This window comes from Aethalodelphis obliquidens, unplaced genomic scaffold, assembly GCF_003676395.1.
Source record: "Aethalodelphis obliquidens isolate GAN/ISIS:26980383/991018 unplaced genomic scaffold, ASM367639v1 scaffold29, whole genome shotgun sequence".
In the NCBI taxonomy this organism is placed as follows: domain Eukaryota; kingdom Metazoa; phylum Chordata; class Mammalia; order Artiodactyla; family Delphinidae; genus Aethalodelphis; species Aethalodelphis obliquidens.
In genome coordinates this window covers 4139080-4144988 of record NW_020837973.1, presented here as the reverse complement: position 1 = coordinate 4144988, position 5909 = coordinate 4139080, and positions in this window count along the sequence as shown.

The window sequence follows — 5909 nt, the reverse complement described above, 5'->3', positions numbered from 1 at the left end:
CACCACGGCTAGCCGGGAGGGAGTCCGGGGAAAAGTCTGGACCTGCAGAAGAGGCAAGAGACTTTTTCTTCCCTCTTTGTTTCCTGGTGCGCAAGGAGAAGGGATTAAGAGCGCTGCTTAAAGGAGCTCCAGAGACGGGCGTGAGCCACGGCTAAAAGTGCGGACCCCAGAGATGGGCATGAGACGCTAAGGCTGCTACTACCACCACCAAGAAGCCTGTGTGTGAGCACACGTTACTATCCACATCCCCCTTCCGGGGAGCCTGTGCATCCTGCCACTGCCAGGGTCCCGGGATCCAGGGACAACTCCCCCGGGAGAACGCAGGGCATGCCTCAGGCTGGTGCAACGTCACGCTGGCCTCTGCTCCCGCAGGCCCCCCCCCCCCCCCCCCCTCCCCCCCCCCCCCCCCCCCCCCGCCTGAGTGAGCCAAAGCCCCCGACTCAGCTGCTCCTTTAACCCCGTCCTGTCTGAGCGAAGAACAGACGCCCTCTGGCGACCTTCACGCAGAGGCGGGGCCAAATCCAAAGCTGAGCCCCTGGGAGCTGTGAGAACAAAGAAGAGAAAGGGAAATCTCTCCCAGCAGCCTCAGAAGCAGCGCATTAAAGCTCCACAATCAACTTGATGTGCCCTGCATCTGTGGAATACATGAATAGACAACGAATCATCCCAAACTGAGGAGGTGGACTATGAAAACAAGATTTATGATTTTTTTCCCTTTTCCTCTTTTTGTGAATGTGTATGCTTCTGTGTGATACTTTGTCTGTATAGCTTTGCTTCCACCATTTGTCCTAGGGTTCAATCCTTCCTTTTTTTTTTTTTTAACTTTTTTCTTAATATTTTTTTATTTTAATAAGTTTAATATATTTTATCTTACTTTATTTTATTTTACTTTATCTTCTTGCTTTCTTTTTTCCTTCCTTCCCTCCTTCCTCCCTTCCTCCCTCCCTTCTTTCTTCTTTCTTTCTTTCTTTCTTTCTTTCTTTCTTTCTTTCTTTCTTTCTACTTTTTCTCCCTTTTATTCTGAGCCATGTGGATGAAAGGATCTTGGTGCTGCAGCCAGGAGTCAGTGCTGTGCCTCTGAGGTGGGAGAGCCAAATTCAGGACACTGGTCCACAAGACACCTCCCAGCTCCACATAATATCAAATGGCAAAAATCTCCCAGAGATCTCCATCTCAACACCAGCACCCAGCTTCACTCAACGACCAGCAAGCTACAGTGCTGGACATCCTATGCCAAACAACTAGCAAGACAGGAACACAAACACACCCATTAGCAGAGAGGCTGCCTAAAATCATAATAAGTCCACAGACACCCCAAAACACACCACCAGATGTGGACCTGCCCACCAGAAAGACAAGATCCAGCCTCATCCACCAGAACACAGGCACTAGTCCCCTCCACCAGGAACCTTACACAACCCACTGAACCAACCTTAGCCACTGGGGACAGACACCAAACAACAGGAAATACGAACCTGCAGCTGGCAAAAAGGAGACCCCAAACACAATAAGATAAGCAAAATTAGAAGACAGAAAAACACACAGCAGATGAAGGAGCAAGATAAAAACCACCAGACCTAACAGATGAAGAGGAAATAGGCAGTCTACCAGAAAAAGAATTCAGAATAATGATAGTAAAGATGATCCAAAATCTTGGAAATAGAATGGACAAAATGCAAGAAACATTTAACAAGGACCTAGAAGAACTAAAGATGAAACAAACAAAGATGAACAACACAATAAATGAAATTAAAAATACTCTAGATGGGATCAATAGCAGAATAACTGAGGCAGAAGAATGGATAAGTGACCTGGAAGATAAAATAGTGGAAATAACTACTGCAGAGCAGAATAAAGAAAAAAAGAATGAAAAGAACTGAGGACAGTCTCAGAGACCTATGGGACAATATTAAACACACCAACATTCAAATTATAGGTGTTCCAGAAGAAGAAGAGAAAAAGAAAGGGACTGAGAAAATATTTGAAGAGATTATAGTTGAAAACTTCCCTAATATGGGAAAGGAAATAGTTAGTCAAGTCCAGGAAGCACAGAGAGTCCCATACAGGACAAATCCAAGGAGAAATACACCAAGACACATATTAATCAAACTGTCAAAAATTAAATACAAAGGAAATATATTAAAAGCAACAAGGGAAAAAAAACAAATAACACACAAGGGAATCCCCATAAGGTTAACAGCTGATCTTTCAGCAGAAACTCTGCAAGCCAGAAGGGACTGGCAGGACATATTTAAAGTGATGAAGGAGAAAAACTTGCAACCAAGATTACTCTACCCAGCAAGGATCTCTTTCAGATTTGATGGAGAAATTAAAACCTTTACAGATAAGCAAAAGCTGAGAGAGTTCAGCACCACCAAACCAGCTTTACAACAAATGCTAAAGGAACTTCTCTAGGCAAGAAACACAAGAGAAGGAAAAGACCTACAAAAACGAACACAAAACAATTAAGAAAATGGGAATAGGCACATACATATAGATAATTACCTTAAATGTAAATGGACTAAATGCTCCCATCAAAAGACACAGATTGGCTGAATGGATACACAAACAAGACTGGTATATTTGCTCCCTAAAAGAGACCCACTTCAGACCTAGAGACACATACAGACTGAAAGTAAGGGGATGGAAAAAGATATTCCATGCAAATGGAAACCAAAAGAAAGCTGGAGTAACAATTTTCATATCAGACAAAATAGACTTTAAAATAAAGACTATTTGAAGAGACAAAGAAGGAAACTACATAATGATCAAGGGATCAGTCCAAGAAGATATAACAATTATAAATATTTATGCACCCAACATAGGAGTACCTCACTACATAAGGCAAATACTAACAGCCATAAAAGGGGAAATTGACAGTAGCACATTCATAGTAGTGGACTTTAACACCCCATTTTCACAAATGGATGGATCATCCAAAATGAAAATAAATAAGGAAACACAAGCTTTAAATGATACATTAAACAAGATGGACTTAATTGATATTTATAGGACATTGCATCCAAAAACACCAGAATACACATTTTTCTCAAGTGCTCATGGAACATTCTCCAGGAGAGATCATATCTTGGGTCACAAGTCAAGCCTTGGTAAATTTAAGAAAATTGAAATTGTTTCAAGTATCTTTTATGACCACAACACTATGAGACTAGATATCAATTACAGGAAAAGATCTGTAAAAAATACAAACACATGGAGGATAAACAATACACTACTTAATAACGAAGTGACCACTGAAGAAACCAAAGAGGAAATCAAAAACTATGTAGAAACAAATGACAATGGAGACATGACGACCCAAAATCTATGGGATGCAGCAAAAGCAGTTCTAAGAGGGAAGTTTATAGCAATAAAATCCTACCTTAAGAAACAGGAAACATCTCAAATAAACAACCTAACCTTGCACCTAAAGCAATTAGAGAAAGAAGAACAAAAACATCCCAAAGTTAGCAGAAGGAAAGAAATCATAAATATCAGATCAGAAATAAATGAAAAAGAAATGAAAGAAATGATAGCAAAGATCAGTAAAACTAAAAGCTGGTTCTTTGAGAAGATAAACAACATTGATAAACAATTAGCCAGACTCATCAAGAAAAAATCGGAGAAGACTCAAATCAATAGAATTAGAAATGAAAAAGGAGAAGTGACAACTGATACTGCAGAAATACAAAGGATCATGAGAGATTACTGCAAGCAACTAATTGCCAATTAAATGGACAACCTGGAAGAAATGGACAAATTCTTAGAAATGCACAACCTGCCAAGACTGAATGAGGAAGAAATAGAAAATATGAACAGACAAATCACAAGCACTGAAATTGAAACTGTGATTAAAAATCTTCCAACAAACAAAAGCCCAGGACCAGATGGATTCACAGGCGAATTCTAGCAGACATTTAGAGAAGAGCTAACACCTATCCTTCTCAAACTCTTCCAGAATATAGCAGAGGGAGGAACATTCCCAAACTCATTCTATGAGGCCACCATCGCCTTGATACCAAAACCAGACAAAGATGTCACAAAGAAAGAAAGCTACAGGCCAATATCACTGATGAACATAGATTCAAAAATCCTCAGCAAAATACTAGCAAACAGAATCCAACAGCACATTAAAAGGATCATGCACTGGTCAGAATGGCCATCATCAAAAAATCTAGAAACAATAAATGCTGGAGAGGGTGTGGAGAAAAGGCAACACTTTTGCACTGTTGGTGGGAATGTAAATTGATACAGCCACTGTGGAGAACAGTATTGAGGTTCCTTAAAAAAAATACAAATAGAATTACCACATGACCCAGCAATCCCACTACTGGGCATATACCCTGAGAAAACCATAATTCAAAAAGGGTCATGTACCAAAATGTTCATTGCAGCTCTATTTACAATAGACAGGACATGGAAGAAACCTAAGTGTCCATCATGCGGTTAATGGATAAAGAAGATGTGGCACATATATACAATGCAATATTACTCAGCCATAAAAAGAAACGAAATTGAGCTATTTGTAATGAGGTGGATAGACCTAGAGTCTGTCATACAGAGTGAAGTAAGTCAGAAAGAGAAAGACAAATACCGTATGCTAACACATATATATGGAATTTAAGAAAAAAAAAATGTCATGAAGAACCTAGGGGTAAGACAGGAATAAAGACAAAGACCTACTAGAGAATGGATTTGAGGATATGGGGAGGGGGAAGGGTAAGCTGTGACAAAGCGAGAGAGAGGCATGGACATATATACACTACCAAACGTAAGGTAGATAGCTAGTGGGAAGCAGCTGCATAGCACAGGGAGATCAGCTCAGTGCTTTGTGACCGCCTGGAGGGGTGGGATAGGGAGGGTGGGAGGAAGGGAGATGCAAGAGAGAAGAGATATGGCAACATATGCATATGTATAACTGAATCACTTTGTTTTAAAGCAGAAACTGACACACCGTTGTAAAGCAATTATACTCCAATAAAGATGTAATAAATAAATAAATAAATTGGTCATTTTAATCTTTTTTTTTAAATTCAAGGCGATTTAAAGATTTTTTTTTCTTTTACTACTGAAAGCAACCATCATCTGAGACTGTTACATAAAACAATGGTTTCAGAACAGAACCAACCCCAAAACACCAAAACGAAGGCAGTTCCCCATTCAGTTGGGATGTGTTATGCATCATTTTTTATACGATGTCAGGGACAAAGTCAGTGGCTTCACATATGTGGAGCTCCTTTGATGAATCTCTCTTTGAGTTCAAATTCATAAATGAATCCCCTCTTGATGGCGGCCCTTTCATTACCAGGAGCTCTGGAATCTGAGTCTGTCCATGACGGGTGTGATGAGAGCAGGACCGGACAGGTGTTAATACCCCGCCCTCCCTGCTAACACCCTTCATCACCTGCTTTCACATCTCGGCCTTGGGATATCTGCCCACGTCTGCCACCATTTTCCAGGTGAACATCCCTGACATAGACATTTATCCTACCTCTTCCAGACAGATGAAGAGAAATTAAGATTTATGGGACTGCACCTTTTGTATCCAGCCAGCTCTGTTTGCCAAACCTGTCTGGTGTCTCTGGAGATGATTTTATCTCCTGCATAGATGGAAAGAGCCTTGTGTATTCAAAGTTCACAGAGGATAGCACCTTCTAACAAACACCTCATATTTCTTTGGGTTAGATTAGAAAAAAAAGCCTTTCACTTCTTGTCTTGTTATTGCATTAACTTTCTGCATTTCACTTTCAGAATCTGCTCAAATACTTATCCTTTATTTAGGCAAAACTGCAGGAACTATTCATTTAATGAAGTAGTGCTTTAAACTTCTAAATCTAGACATTATGCTTTCTAGAGACCTCACACAGAGATGTTGGGCAAGGGGTGGTGGTTGGCTGACAAGTCTTCAT